Source organism: Notamacropus eugenii, chromosome 6 (assembly GCF_028372415.1).
Source record: "Notamacropus eugenii isolate mMacEug1 chromosome 6, mMacEug1.pri_v2, whole genome shotgun sequence".
NCBI classification, from domain to species: domain Eukaryota; kingdom Metazoa; phylum Chordata; class Mammalia; order Diprotodontia; family Macropodidae; genus Notamacropus; species Notamacropus eugenii.
This window is the reverse complement of record NC_092877.1, coordinates 216932870-216949901: the sequence shown is the minus strand read 5'-3', so window position 1 is coordinate 216949901 and position 17032 is coordinate 216932870. Positions and strand designations below refer to the sequence as shown.

General features: G+C 37.6%; 1 long non-coding RNA gene across 1 annotated transcript in view; it reads left to right on the top strand.

Annotated features, from left to right (window-relative positions):
- The window catches only part of LOC140512680 (uncharacterized), a 30995-nt gene extending 15649 nt beyond the window's left edge, over positions 1–15346 (top strand). Inside the window, exons 2-3 of the long non-coding RNA XR_011969874.1 lie at positions 2114–2238; positions 14986–15346. This is a non-coding gene — a long non-coding RNA (uncharacterized lncRNA). The remainder of the gene's footprint in view (positions 1–2113; positions 2239–14985) is intronic.
- Positions 15347–17032: the final 1686 nt, after the last annotated feature.

Below are 17032 nucleotides of genomic sequence, written 5' to 3'. Positions count from 1 at the left end.
GGAATAAATGTCATGCTTTTCCTTCATCAATCATCATAATTATGAGGTTAAGGTCTTTTTGTTTTTAATATAATTAATTATGTTATTGTTTTCCTAATAATTCCAATGTCTTTGGCATAAAGCCAACTCAAATAAGTGATTTTTTTTTTATTGCTGTAGTTTTTTTTTTTTTGCCAGACTTTCACTTAAAATGTTTGTATCAATATTCCTTACTTACATTGATTTGTTAATCCCTGGTTAGCTATATTTGTCTCATTAAAGGAACTTGGTAGAGTGTTTGTATTCTCAATTTTTCCAGGAATACATGATCTTGAAGGGTCTCCTCTAGCTATAAAATCCTATGATTAAATATTTCTTTGATTTTTTTATCTGATTTCATAGGAACAACAATATAGAGTTAGAACAGACCTCAGAGGCATTGGTTAATCCCTTTATTTTGCATCTGAGAAAATTGAAGCCCAGGGAGTTGAAGAAGCTTGCCCAAATTCACACAGATAGTAAATGTCAGAGGCAAAATTTGCACTTTGATTCTCTAACTCCAGAACTAGTATTTCTTTACAAGGTATGCCACTGCCTCTAGTGTTTTCCTCATAGTAATAAGACAAGTATTATTCTCTCAGTTTTATAGATGTGCAAAGTAAGGTACAGGGACTCATCACCTGAGTGATTAGCAATTGGCAAAATTGACACTCTACCTTGTCTTAATTTTAACTTTAGCTCCTCAAAAATGCACCTAGATTTGGAACTAGATTTAGACTTTGGAGGTCATCTAAACAAGATGAAAAAACTAAGGAAAAGAAAGATTGAGTGATTTACTCAAAGAAAGGAAATTTGTGGTTTGTTACAAAGGTAGACCAATGGTAGACCAATATGGTAGACCAATATTTGAACCAAGTCCTCTGATTCCAAATTCTGTTCACTTTACATATGCTCTCTGCTTCAAGTACTGTCTTCATAATAATGCTGTGAGGTAGATACTACTCATAGATAGTATTATTATAATCCTTATATTCCAGATGAGAAAATGGAGGCTCTAAGAGATTAAATGACTTGTCCTGAGTCTTGGTTCATGTATTTAGAGCTTTAAGGGCCCTAAGAGGTGTCCTAGTCTAATTTTCTATTATTTTTTTACAGATAAAGAAACTGAGGCTTAAATAGCTGATGTGATTTGCCTAAGGTCACAAAAGTAGTAAGTGGCAGACACAGGGGCTATATACCCCATTCCTCTTACTCTGAATCTAGCAAGACCTTGGATGTGTAAAACTAATGTAAATGTTAAAAAAAGCTGATTTAAACTATAGTTATATAAATTCTGATTAGTTCCACATTTCTCTGGTACTAACTCTGCTCTTCCAGGCTTCAAAGTTCCTCAGCGTATTCATTTCCTTGAGGTTGAACCAATTGCCATGCATTTCTTAGAACGCTGGTCAGGTCACAGCTTACATATTAGTAAAGATATACCTTCTTTGCAGATAGCTCAATAAGTATGTGTGTGTGTGTGTGTGTGTGTGTGTGTGTATGCAAGATGAGAATTTCTTCTCCATAATATGATGGCTTGTAATGGTTCTCTATAGAGAGGCATACTTCCCATAAATACATCTACTTCTCTGACATATAGAAGCATTAGCTCATCCTAGGACATTTTCTTATGGGCGGTTAGGATTTGCCAAATTATTTTTTCTGCACATTTCCAAGGGATGAGTTGAGAAGTGTCAGAGATTGTAGCATTATAAATAGCTAGATCCAAGAGGGCAGTTCTGCCCTGAAGCTGAAAATATCTTTCATTAGTTCTCCATCAGAATATTGCTGCAAACACAAAGGGTGCTATTCCCTCTCGATCACAGAGGGCGCTATTCCTTCGCGGCACTGGAGAGCAGCCTGAGGAAGACAGCAGAACATGTTCTCTTTGTCAATAACTTGGCCTGGCATTAATGTTTCACAGTCATGTTTTGGAATAATTCTCATTTTGAAGCTTTTGCTCTACACTGGGTTTCTGAGCCTGAAGATGTTAAGAGATAATTTTGAAAATGGAGAGCTTAACATTTAGCCTCCAAGTTCCATTTTGACTATATAATGTGAGAAAGGTTGTTCTGTTTTTCTTTTGTTGTTTTAGAGAGAAGCTGGAAAAAAGGACTCATGGCAACCGAATGAGAGAACTGGTAAATGTAGTGAGAAGAATACTGAAATAAAAACATCTGTTCAGAGAACACTATGGATAATTCAATCACAAGAACAAAAGTGAGTCTGAGGCAGCCAAGCTAGAATGTCAAATTTATACTAGATCTTTGTAAAAATAATAGTGACTTTATTTCCTAAATACTCTATGTTCACACCTAATTTTTCTGTAATACCAAGGCTTTAGGCTAAATTTATATTTCTTTTATAGGTTTCATCCCCCCTTCCCCACTCCCCACCAGTCAAAGCCTGGGAAAGAGTATAAAGTGAAGTGAGGAAAATTGTTTTTCTCACAGGCTAGACACAATCAGCTTGACATTATCCTTCCTAATGGCAAAGGTAGTAGAATAGGGAAATCAAACTCTAGAATGCACATATTATTAAAAGAATATTTACCTGAATAATTAAGGTTCTTTTTTTAGTCAAATAGTTTGTATTCCCTGAGCACACACACCAACTGTGGCAGAATAGGAAGGCAATTAAGAAGTATGTTGAGATTAAGCATTTGCTGTGGGTGATCTACAAAATCCAAACACATGATGGTTTATTTAATTATATTAGTTTGAAAAGACATTTATTAAGCATGATTACATGAGATCCCTATGAGAGATGCTAAAGATACAAAGAAAAAAAATATTACACAGTTGCTACCCTTAAAAATTTTATGCAGGGATATAGGCAGAGTTAACATTTACACAAATAAATATGGTAGAAGGGAAAATTTGGTAGGGAACAGGAGAACAACAACGTACTCTTCAAAAAAAAATTAAGGAAGAAGAAATTTCTTTTAGATTGAAGCTAGAGAAAGGTTCATGGAAGGAGGTGGCACCTGGGTTTTGCCTTGAAATCAGAGAAGGTTTTCAACAAGTGGCAATGGACAGGAAGTGTATTCCAGACATGAGAAATGAACTGAGTACTGAGATGGGAAAGTGTAAGTCAGGGTACCATGTGACTAAAACAACCATGAACATCAGTCCATGAAAGGGAACAGTGTGAAAAAGGCTAAAAAGTTAGGTTGTATTCGGGTTTTGTAGGTTCCTTTAAAGCCTGACTGAAGAGTATTTTATTTTATAGGCAATTGGAATCCTTGGAAGTTTTTGAGTATGGAATTGACATGATCAGATCTGTTCATTAGAAGGATTATTTTGGCAGCCCTGTAAGGAATTTTGAGGTAGAAGAATAAATTAGTAGGTTGTTACAATAGTCCATGTGGGCAGTAATAAGCAACTGAAATAGGATATTGATATTATGGTTGAAAATGAAGGAATAGATGCTACAGATATGACTGGAGAATTGATAAGACTTGATATTGAGAGGTTATGATGGGAGAAGAATTGGGAAGAGTTGAGTATGACTTTGAGGTTGTGATAAAATTGAAGGATTGGAAGAAATAGGATAATTTGGAGAAGTGGTGGGTTGGAGGAAAGGGAGGTAAAGAATTCCCCTTTGTATGTGTTTCATTTGGGAAGCTAATCATACCTCCTAGTGGAAATGTCCAATACCTAGTTAGCAATTCAGAAATGAGTTTGAAGAGAGATATTAAAACTTGATGTACAGATGTGTAAGTCTTGGGAACTGAATAATTACTCAGAAAATGCACAGAGAGAGAGGAGAGTCCAGAATGGTGCCCTGGAGCACAATGGTACTTACTAAGTGTTTGGAAAATGGATAGTTCATCAAAGCAGATTAAGTAATATTTAGATAAATATGAGAACTGATGTCTTGGAAGGCAAGGGGGAATATCCAACAAGATAGAGTGATCAATAAAAACTCCAGAGAGATCAAGTGGAATTGGGACTAAGAAAAATATATCAGATTAAGTAAGTACTTAGGGCATTATTAGCAAACTGGGAGAGAAAAGTTATAGTTGAGTGATGGGGTTGAAATGTTGATGATAAGGGGTTGAGAAGTGAATGGGAACTAAGAAAATAGAAGCAATGATCAGTGGTTTTAATATCACTAAAGCATAAGGAAAAATTCATTTGCTGAGATTTGTAGTAGATTAGGAATGGGTTTAAGCTTTGAGAAGAGAGGGAAAGATTTGTAAGAACACCTGTGAGAGGAGTGTGATATGGATAAGGATATGGATTTCTGCTACTGTAGAAATCTGCACATAAAAGATCTTTCCAACATCAGTTTTCCTACTTAGGAAAGCAATATATAGTGTTACAAAATCCAGTATTATCCCTTGCAGTTCATTGCAATAAGATCTGAACTATTTGAGTCAGATCCTTTTATTCAACATTTATTTGAGGAAAGAGAACACTCTCTCTTCTAGGTGAAGTCAGTTATTACCCTCTTGATCCACAAACTGTGGATCTACACAGTCATAAGGGCTCAGTTGTATTTGAGTATAATGGATTTGGATTAGAAACAGTGCGTGTAGTTTTATGATTTACTCCAGCAACACTCAGATACTCAGTAGAGGGTAGAGGCAATATGTAGAGCATGTAAATAATCAAAGGCAGGAAAAGCATAGGGTTGATGGAGTCCAGGGCTGGAATGGAGAATAGTACCTGGTTCAAATACATGACTATAGGGTGATGACTGAGAAAAAAATGACATGAAAACCAAAGAAGAGTGATGGATTAGGAGAATAGAGAGGTATTGTGGAATGAGAGCTCACCATGAGGGTAAGAGCAGCTTAAGGAAGAGGTAGTTTCTTGGGGAACCTTGAAAGTAGTGTCATTTTGCTCCTGAATATGGGAATATTTTTCCCTAGAGATTATTTTTCTTTTAGATTACAATGAATTGAATATAGATGCCATTGAGAATGCAGCTAACTCGTGAGGTCCTTCCTTGCTTTTATGGCATCTTGAGTCACCTAGTCATCAGAAGAAAGGTAGATTACCAAAGCAAACATGCTGTTGTTAGTCTTTAGAGACATATCTGCCAGGGGGATCATAACTAAATGATAGCTGGATAAACAATGAAAGTCCTCTGACAGAAGGGAAATCTCTACTTGAGTTTGGTCTTTTGCTTTAAAATTATTTATTTATTTTTAGTTTACAACATTCAGTTCTACAAGCTTTTGAGGTTTAAATTTTCTCTCCTTCCCCCCCATTCCTTCCACAGCCGCATACAATTTGATATAGATGTAATGACAAGTAAAATAGGATTTTTTGCTGTTTTTGTTAAGTGTAATGCCTCTATTTGAATATGAATAAGGTGGATCTTTCCCACCCATAGTCAGGCTAGGGGAGATTTGTGAGAAAGTCCAAGCCTTTTATTAATGAGGCACTGGTTCTCAAGGGGTATGATGCCCTCTGGCTCTAAAAAGTGTATAAATTCTCTAAGGTGCCAGTTTTACTTGGGGGCTTATTGACTGAAACTGTTTGTTTGGCCAGATGCAGACACTGGGAAGCCTCTAAAGACCATTGAATTCAGAGAGAGGAATCTATGTCTATTGACTTTTAATTTCTTTGTTTTTTTTCTCTGAAGTTCAGGGTGCTGACTTTCCCCCCTGAACTAACTGAATGATATATGTGCTTGGTTAAAGGAATGATACATGTGTTTGATTAAAGTGATTGTTAGGGTAGAGCCAAGATGGCAGAGTAGAAAGACGCACATATTATAGGTCTTCCCATAGCCCATAAAATACCTCTAAAAAATGACTTTCAACAAATTCTAGAGCAGCAGAAGCCACAAAACGACAGAGTGAAAGAGATTTCCAGCCAAACGTAACCTGGAAGGCTGACAGAAAAGGTCTATCCCATGGGATGCTGAGTGGAGCAGAGTCTAGCCTGGGCACGTGGCACTGGGAGGAACAGCACTGGAACAGGCCTCTGGGGCAGAATCCCCATGAGGGAAGGTCTCAGATTCCTCAACCCACAAACACCAAAGAAAGCTTCAAAGGTCAGTGAGAGGGCTTTCCCAGCTGGCCAAGAGGGGAGCAGGGTCCCCCCCCCCCCCAGCACAGGCACCAGGTGGCAGCAGCAGTAGTGACTGCTGCTATGCAGCATCCATTTGTGAAGCACTTCACCTAAAGCTCCTGAGGGAATTGAGCAGCTGACCTGAACCTCAGTCCTGAGTACGGTCCTGGGGTGAGGAGGAGCACTAGGACCCTCCCCATGACAGAGGATTCAGAAGTCAAGTAATTGGCTGGGAAAATGCCCCCAAAAGGGAAAGAAAATAAGACCTTAGAAGGTTACTTTCATGATGAGCAGGCATTTTCTTCCATCCTTTCAGATGAGGAAGAACAAAGCATAATGTCAGAGGAAGTCAAGGCTTCTGCATCCAATACCACCAAAATGAATATGCAATGGGCTTAGGCCATGGAAGAGCTTGAAAAGGGAGTCAACAGCTTGCTAAAGGAGACCCCAAAAAATGCTAAAGAAAATAACACCTTTAAAAATAGGTTAACTCAATTGGAAAAAGAGGTCCAAAAAGCCAATGAGGAGAAGAAGGCTTTAAAAAGCAGAATCAGCCAAGTGGTAAAGAAGGTTCAAAAGCTCACTGAAGAAAACAGTTCTTTAAAATGAGAGTGGAGTTCAGGGAAGCTAATGGCTATACAATAAACCAAGAAGTTGTGAAAGAAAACCAAAAGAATGAAAAAATAGAAGATAATGTGAAATATCTCATTGGAAAAACAACTGACCTGGAAAATAGATTCAGGAGAGACAATTTAAAAATTATGGGACTACCTGAAAGCCATGATCAAAAAAAGAGCCTAGACATTATCTGCCAAGAAATTATCAAGGAAAACTGCCCTGATATTCTAGAACCAGAGGGAAAAATAAATATTGAAAGAATCCTCTGATCACCTCCTGAAAGAGACCTGAAAAGAGAAACTCCTACGAATATTGTGGACAAATTTCAGAGTTCCCAGGTCAAGGAGAAAATATTGCAAACAGCTAGAGGGAAACAATTCAAGTATTGTGGAAATATAATCAGCATGATGCAAGATCTGGCAGCTTCTACATTAAGAGATCAAAAAGCTTGGAATAGGATATTCTAGAAGTCAAAGGAACTGGGATTAAAACCAAGAATCACCTACCCAGCAAAACTGAGTATAATACTTCAAGGGAAAAAATGGTCATTCAATGTCATAGAAGACTTTCAAGCATTCTTGATGAAAAGACCAGAGCTGAAAAGAAAATTTGACTTTCAAACACAAGAATCAAGAGAAGAATGAAAAGGTAAACAGGAAAGAGAAATCATAAAGGACTTTGTAAAGTTTATATTCCTACATGGAGAGATAATATTTGTAACTCTTGTGACTTTTCTCAGTATTTTGATAGGTGGAGGGATTATACACACACACACACACACACACACACACACACACACAGCACAGCTTGAGTTGATTCAGAAGGGATAATATCTATAAAAAAAATAAAATTAAAGAGTGAGAGAGGAATACATTGGGAGGAGAAAGGGAGAAATGGAATGGGGTAAATTATCTCTCCTAAAAGAGATAAGAAAAATCTTTTTCAATGGAGGAGAAAAGGGAGGAGGTGAGAGGGGAAAAGTGAAGCTTACTCTCTTCACATTTGGCTTAAGGAGGAAATAACATGCTCACTCAATTTGGTATGAAAATCTAGCTTACACTACAGGAAAGTAGGAAAGAAGGGGACAAGTGGGGTAAGGGGGATGATTGAAAGGAGGGCAAATGAGAGAAGCGAGCAATTAGAAGTAAACACTTTTGGGGAGGGACAAGGTCTAAAGAGAGAATGGAATAAATAGGGGGAAGGACAGGATGGAGGGAAATATAGTTAGTCTTACACAACATGGCTATTATGGAAGTCTTTTGCAAAATGACACATATATAGCCTTCTCAGTGGGAATGGGTGGGGAGGGAGGAAGGGAGAGAAGTTGGAATTCAAAGTATTAGAAACAAATGTTGAGAATTGTTATTGCGTATAACTGGGAAATAGGAAATACAGGTAATGGGAAGTAGAAATCTATCTTGCCCTACAAGAAAAGAGAGAAGATGGGGATAAGTGAAAGGTGTGGTGTGATAGAAGGGAGGGCACATTGAGGGAAGGGATAATCAGAATGCACGGTGTTATGGGGTAGGGGAAGGGGAAGAGATGGAGAGAAAAACTGGAACTCAAAATTTTGTGGAAATGAATGTCATAATCTAAAAATAAATAAATAAAAAATAAAGTCGTTGACCCCTCAAAAGTTGCCTTCCCTTTTATGAATGCAGATCTAAGAAACTGTGAGAACAGGTCCCCCATGTATCTTAGGTGCTTACTAATACAATAGGTTCTACATAAACATCCATATTAAATATATTTTCACACTTGTCACGTTGTAAAGAAGAATTATAACCAATGAAATGAACCATAAGAAAGAAGAAACAAAATTAAAACGAGAGAAAGCCAATAGTGTGCTTTGATCTGCATTCAGACTCATAATTCTTTCTCTGGATGTGGATGGCATTTTCCATCATGAGCCTTTTGAAGTTATCTTAGAACCTTGCATTGCTGAGAAGAGCCAAGTCTATCAAAGTTACTCATCACAAAATGTGGCTGTAACTGTGTACAATGTATTCCTGGTTCTGCTCCCCTTACTTAGCACCAGTTCATATAAGTTTTTCCAGATTTTTCTGGTCTACCTGTTGAACTTAGTCTTAAAGGAAACCAGGGATTCTGAGACAAAAAGGTGAGGGAGGAGAGTATTCCAAGAATGTGAAAAAGTTGAAACTAAGGGTGGAAACAGGAGATGGAGTATCATGTGTAAAGACCAATATGAAAGCCAAGTATAGCTGGAGTACAGAGGGAAATAATGAGTAAGAAAACTGGAAGGGAAAGATGGGGCTAGTTTGTAAAGAGCTCTAAATGCCAACCAAAAAAGTTTGTGTTAGATTCTAGAGATAATTTTGTAAACATAATTTCTGTAATGACTATACTAACCTGTTGAATATGTTGGAGGAGCTTCCATTACCATAGAGAAGCATGACAATAGAGTAACACAGCACTAGACAATCAGAAGGAATTCTTGAAGCCCAGGGCTTCTTCACATATCAATGATTCTTTGCAAATGAAGTCTAGCTGAATTGGGAAATGCCTGTAGCTGCCAGAAATCATAGATCCAGCTGTGATGGCTTAAAAACAACCTTGAACAATAGTATTAGATTCAGGACTTTTCAAACTTCTTGTTCTCTGGCTTTCTGGGTTCTACAGACATCTCCCATTAACCTCTGCTCTTCACCTGAAGGCCACTAGAAATCATAAATATCTTACAGTTTTTATACTTTCCTTTGACCTGCTATGAACTTTTTTTCTCTCTCTCTCTCCATTGCCTTGTAAGCTCTTCTGTCCCTTGCAAGTTCCTCTCAGACAATAAATGCTTTTGTAATCTTTGGTTGGCCTCTCTTCCATTCCAGGTTTATTTTTTGGAGACCCGAGGGGGGTCTTCCATCAACGATACTGAGTCACTACAGTTTACTGAGCAGAGAAGTGTCATAGTTCAATCAGAACTTTGGAAAATCATTTTGGTAGCAGAGTAAAAAGTTAGAATGGAGAAGTTACAAGTGCAGAGATTTGAGACAGAGAGGCTAATAAAGTTGATATTACAGTAGTCCAGGTGACGGGCTAAGCTAAAGTGGTAGTTATGTGATTGAAAAGAAGAGAAACTATGAAAAATATAGAGACAGAAACAACAAGATCCACCCACTGAGGAGAGAGACAGAGACACAGAAAAAGACAGGCACACACACAAAAAACATGGAAAACATAATGAGTTCTATTTTATATATATTGGGTGTAAGGGACGTAGAGAATACCCTGTTTGAAATATCTAAGAACCTGGAGCTCAAGAAAGAGACCAATGCTGACTATAGATTAGGGACCACTCTGCAAAGAGATAACAATGGAGAGTCTAGGGAATAAAGGTGAGAGCTGTTGAAGTCACTGAGTCAGAAACCATAGAGAGAGAGAGAAGAGGAATCAGAATACAGTCCAAGGAACTTACCAGTTAGCAATTGTACATTAGCCTTGTGGGGAAATTACATTTGAAGAGAGCAGTAATTACATAAAGGATTTATTAAGAGATATCCAGCATCAGAAAGCTGATGTCAGAATAAAAGCCTTCTCAGTTGGTATGAAAATGAGGGAGAAGAAAGGTCTCAGAATAGGGTGCAGACATAGCCCATAGGGATCAGAAAGCCCTAACTCTAATGTGGGTATCACTATGGCTTCCTAGGCAGTTGGCCATTGACTTGTATAGATGTTCCCTTGAGAGCAAGTTCTGGAAGCTTCACTAGTATTATTTTTCTGAGGTATCAGGTTGGCAGATTGAAGATAGGGGGGATATAATCACAGATATATCATTGACAAAAAAGAGTTGCCCTTCAGGGCTAACTATTTTCCTTTCCCATTTCCTAGAGGGTAACCACAATAGAAGAGCTTTACTATCTGATAAATAAGCTGTTTTTTTCCCCTTCTGGCTGCCTTGACTAGTTGAGATTGTTCATTGTATTGGAAATGAGTCTGAATTGTATTCAAAATATAATTATGAAGGAATACTGTAACATCTGAAGGACATCTGTTCCTTAGCTATAGATGACCTATCTCTTTTCACCTATTGTGTAACTTTTACTTACCTTGCTCTAGGTCAGGGGCTTTGATCACTGATTTTAGATAGGACTGTCCTGTTGCACAGTAGATAAGGCATTGAATTTGGGGCCAAACTCTGCCTTAGACCCTGATTGTGATACCTTGGGCAAGTCATTTACCCTCTCTAAGCCCCAGTTCATCTATAACATGGGGATGATTGCTAGCAGTAGCTAGTAAGTACTTCAGAAGATTGTTGTGAAGACCAGATTATACATATATATATATATATCATGTATAAACACACATATACACACTTATGTAATGTGTATATGTATATAAGTATATGTGTAAGTATATATATGTGTATGTATGTATATGTGAAGTGCTTTCCAAAATTTAAAGCACTTTAAAAGTGTTAGATATTTATAATGGTAAACATGATGATGTTGATCATGGTAGTAATTTCAATTTGTGGCCCCTGCATGCCTACATGTGTATACAGGGGCATGTGGTCATTCAGATGTCTGAAAATGTAGAGTTTATCAGTGGAGCCATTGGCCAGATGGTGATCTGCAATGAAGTCTGCTTTGGCTGAAAGGGAGAGCTCTGAAAACCACTCTTTATTTGGCAATGACTGGGAATAGAGCAGGGGAAACACATAGAGTAAAAGCCCCTTGAAAATCACCAAAGGGTGGAAAATGAGAGGTTTTTTTCTTTCAAAGTTCAATATCCTAATGCTTTATAATTTTAAGAAAGACTTATGGTTGGAATTGGAAAATTTTTTTTTATTAGGCTGGAAGTCAGGAGAAATAACTGTATTTCAGTTTTGATTAACTTAATTGTGTCTCCAGACAAGTAATTAAAATCTTTTTTGTTCCTTAGCTCCTTGTCTGTGGAGAGGGGATAATACTGCAAGGCTAGGCAACTTATAGTTCTAGACCAATTGAGGTTACCAACCAGAAATTAGGAAAAGGAGAAAACCAATTATCAAATTCTGAAGATGGTCGTATTGTGAATTATGCTGAGGAATGAGGAAATAAATGCAAAGTTTAATTGCTTCTCCCGTCTTTGTATTTCTGAGACTATACAGTTCTAGCCACACCCTTGTAATTAGGACAAGGAAATGGAAGTCTTAGACAAGCTGTCCTTTGAGGGAGATTGTGTGTTCATGGCACTTGGGTATGGGGTGATTCCCCCCCCCCATGTTCTGTTGCCTCTGGGATCAAAGTTAATTCACAGATCATCCTAGAGCAGAGTGATGACCTAAATGTTTTTTCATTAAGGACCACTTAAGCTCTAGGATCCCATTCCATGTCTCTTTATTTGTGAGAACTTACTGGGTTATTCAAAATTAACAATACATTTCTAGAAACATTTACAGAGCAGGATGTCATTTAAAATAGCCACTATGTTGAAATTTCAGTTACTGTGAGAGAGAAATCAGCCATAATCTTTCATTTAATGTTGTAAAATGGTTGCAAGCAGTTATGTTGCTATATAGACAATAGAATCAAACATTGGTGCTACCCTTTGTTACCAGACCAGGTTTCTAAGCCAAGCATAAATATGTAATCAAGTGGGTAAAAAGAAAAAAAAGATATTTGATTAAAAAAAAAACATGTATAAAGTATCTTAGTTTCACTTTTTTTTTTTAGCTATAAATGTTTCCAATCATAGGCAATATTGCTGTTCAATATATTCTTCCTTTGTGTTAATATGTGTACAGATACAAATATAAGAGTTTTATATTTTTCTTCTCTCTTTGTTATTGACTTCTATAGATTTCTTCTTTAAAACTGTAGCCATTGCTGGCATTAATATTAATATTTAATAAAAACTTGGCTAATATTATCAATTGAATGCTTTTATGCAATAATAGTCTTGCATTTATAGAGCTCCTTTCTTCCAAGGACTTTGGAGTGATGCATGAACATTAAGCCAGATTCTTGATAGGGCCTCAGTTATTCTCTGCCTTTTAGGGGCGCATTAACCTTTTTGGGTCAAACATCTTGTGACTTGTGGCTGAGATAAGATGAGTGGAGCCCTAGTGGCCCAGAAGAGTTATGGTCTTCATTAAAGTCAGCATGACTACCAAGCAGAAGAATGCTCATTTATTTCCTCAACTTTCAAAAAAGTTTTGGAGTGACTGTGTCTCTGGAATCCCAGTCATTTTACCACTGAAAAATTGTTCACTGAGAAATGTGAAGTTCAGGAACTTTGGATGAACATAAAACCCAGGTCTCCTTCAGACTGGTGTTTTTCAATAACATATGGAGACCAGGGAGTGGAGTCTGGTGATACCATCTATTCTTTTATAATACATTTTAAGCTTTACAACTAGGTCAAGTAATATGCTATTCAAAAGCTGCTTGTGGGGAATCCATTTTTTTCCACCATTTTCCATCAGATCAAGAAGATTTTAATCTATGGCTTCTAGATAGAGAACATTATAGTGATAAAAGCAGGGAAAAAGAAGATAGATATTTTCTTCTACTAAGCAATAAAAGAAGATCATATAGTTGAAGACTGAGGAGAGAAGGAGATTGGGATGCCAAATGAATATTATGATCAATTGCCTTTTTCCTGCCTTAAAAACATCTGGGCTATATTTTAGAAAGACTATACTTAGGGTTATCCTTTCCTTTCTTAGATGCCCATCATCAGGTACTCAAAACATTAAATACACTGGATTTGAAGGTGGAAGACCTGGATTTGAGTTCCCACTTATAGGTGAGCATAGACTCATTTCATTGACCTTTCTCTCAGAACAAGGGCCAATGGAAATGATTCCCTAGGCTTTGCTGACATGCCTAATTCATGCTCTATGAATGGCTATGTCCTTACTACCTATGTGGCTTAAATGAATCATTTAACCACTTTGATGCTCAAGTTTTCCCTCTGTAGAATCTTACTATTAGCATTTTTTCTTTTAGAGGGTTATTATGAGGAAAGTCTTTTGAAAACTATGATATAAAGCATCGTTTTCTTCTTCTTCACCACCAGCATCAGTTGAGCTAGAGCTCTTTATAAACTTCAATGAGTTCTGAGGGATATTTTTCCACATTCTTCTCACTTTGTGTGATATCATGTAAGTGTTGGCTGGAGTCCATGAGAACCATGTTATCGCACCAAAAAGTGCAGTAATGGTGGTGAAACGTCCTCCAAATGTCTCTCCAGAGAGGGAGAGCTATTTCTTTTACTGAGCATAGCGAGAAAGGAATGATATGGATGTACAGTAGTACATAAGGAGAGATTGACATACTTCCTATGATGATGTAAATAAAGTTAAGTGTAGGATATTAGGGAGTATAGCCAGTGACAGCCAGTATCCACTGGGGACAACTGCATCTATTTCATCCTTAGCACCATTAAAAGTAGGGTTATATAAGATAGCATTGGAACACTGGATGATAATATTGATTTTAGGTGGTATAGTGGTTTGTTGACTCGGAGGAGCAGTTGTAGCAACAGCAGTGCTAGTATGTTTAAACTGGTCCACTTAGTTCTTGAGAAGCAGATCAAGCATATACAGTAATATGGATTTATGGCTCAGAACCTTGTGACACAAAAGACCTCATGCAGGAGACAGCTGGACCGTTGTCTTAAAGGAAACTAATGTTGGTAATGGATGATTGCATTCTATAAGGAGAGGGACAGTCTTTGCAAGGGTACAGAGATGGGTAAAAGTCCATTACTATGAAAGCACTGAGAGATCTGTTTCCTTTCACATCTATTTGTTATCTTTCTCCCATTTCATCTATAAATGCCCTTTAATCTTAAGCCAAGCACTCCATGTGCTTTGTTTTTTTATTTACCTGCTTTTTTTATTGTATTGTGAGTATATATTAGGTTGCTTTATGTCTTTCATATATGTTATTTCCCACTACTGGTCATCCACTCAGTAGAAGAAGGATTGTGATAAAGTCACTGATGGTCAGATTGACAGTTTTAGACTGTATCTGTCACACATATTTTGGCATCCAGCAGATCAACTTTTTGATACTGTTTGGAAAGGCAATGTGACGCAGTGGAGAGAATGTTGGAATTAGAAGGTAAGTGACTGGTTCAAATAATACTTTTGACACTTCCTAACCACAAGGCTATGAGGAAATCACTTCTCTCTGACCTTCTGCTTTCTTGGATAATAAAACTATCTACCTCTCCAGGTTGTTGTGAGGATCGAATGACATCATTAAAGCAAACGTTCAAATAAATGCAAGAAGAAAAGTTAAAGATAAAAAAGTCAGTATGCAAAGAAAGCATTTTACAAACATTATCTAAAGGTCAGTTATTGTGTATTTTGCAGCTGATCTCCTGAGAAGCACAAGATATAATTTGTGACCATCACTGTGGGCAGCAGACTGTACCTGCTGCCTCTCTCAGTCTGCATTCATGGACATTTACCTGGAGCAAACAGAAGAGAGAAGTACCAGATCACTGAAGCCAAGCTTTATGTGGACATTAAGCCCAGTACTCACACATATTATTGCAGGACAAAATCTGTTAAAGTTGAGCTGCCTTCATGACTATAGTGTCAACTAACTATCTTTTATCTGTATAGAGCCACTGGAACTCATTCCTAGGGAGCAGGCTCACTTGTGTACTTTCACCACTTGATATCTACCATGAATAAGGTCATTTTCCTTAGAGTTTTAAAAATGAGTGCATATTCTAAACCATTGTTGTCCTTGCTTCATCTGGGAGGGTGACTGGCCAGGGGAGGTCCCATCCCCAAAGCATGTGGCTTTGGCAAGTCTTTCTCTAAGCCTAGGATGACAAGGGTTGGAGAGATACAGCTCCCCATTTCAGTGCTTGCTTAGACATTCTGTAACTATCTTCTGTTTACATGCTGCACAAACAAAATCACAAAACAATCACGATCCCTTGATTCACCACATAGTAACCAGATAGGAAACAGTTGCAAGATGCCTATACATCTGCTTAAAATCCAGAGCGGGGTGGCCCTGGGTGTGCTGGCAAATTTTTTGGTAGTCAATATGGGGGCAGAGCGGGAAGGGAGAAGAGAAAATGTATAAACAAGACACATTTTTAAGTTTAATTTTCATTATTAACATTTTCTCCTTTACTTTCTAAGTGTAGACAATCAACAAAACAAATAAATCAATCCTTGTTTTGTTGTAGATTTGCCCATTTCCAAGGTGTTAATGTTCACACTGAAAATTTAACAACCTTGGAAGCAATATGAGCTGACTCCCCTGCACCCTTGGCTGGGCCCCTCCATTCTTAGCCATGATGGATTTCCAGAAGCAATCTCATTAAATACATGTGCAGCCAGGACTGGGACTCCATTAGTTAGTTGTATCCCCCCACCCAACCACTGACATTTCTTTCAGGGCAAGGAGACAAAGTGTTTACAAACCAATATAGCTCCTAAACTCTTTCAGTTTTATCACTATGATGACTTTTTTATCTGTTAATCTCTAAGAAACGATTGTTTAGCATCAATGTCTTTTTGTCTAGTTCCCATTTTTGGAGATGGCAGTTCACCTAAACAAGGTTGATTAGAGGTATAACTGCTCATACTGTCTTTTCATCTCGACCCTTTCTTCTGTATGCGCTTACTTAGACATATGTACAGGCAGTCTGACTGCAAATAGAAAGCTAATTCAGAAATAAATCACCAAACACTTCCTTTCTGCTATCATAGTGTTAATTTCATTTTTAAAAATTATGTAAGTGACATCACTATTTACAGTTACCTTCTGATTTAATTCTTGAAGAAAATATTCTAAATGCATAGACATGAGGCTTTAAGATGAGTCTGCAAGCCTTTGGTCTCTTCTACTTCTTTATTTTGAATTATATTTATTTCACGCTGTGCCCCCAGCGTCACTTTGGATTTGAACTATCAAAGTATGTGATAATTTAATTTGAAAAAACTTGTCACGTCCTTCACAGAACTTTATTTATCCTTTGAAATGAATGATGCCACCTAAGCACCAATTAGCTTCGTGGTACTCTGTTTGCTTATGAGCATTGCAAAGTGAGATGATCAAGCTTCCTGCGAAATTAGGCTTACAAGATCAGAGGTCACAGGCTTCAAGTCTGACAGTGACTTGGCGTCCCCTCCCTTTAGAGATAAGGAAACTGAGATCCACTGTGCCTTGTGTTAGGTCAAAAAGGTAGTAAAGGGAGCAAAGTGAGGATTCTATCCCAGGTCCAACATTCTTTCCACAGTATTACACTGAATCATTCTGTCATATCACGCTGACCTAATATTATCACACTATCTAACCTGGGCAGCAGTTCCATCCTTTCCTCCATCTTCCTTTCACCCCAAACACAAATCAGCTCTCTCATTTTACAGAGGAGGAAATCAAAGTCCCAGCAGG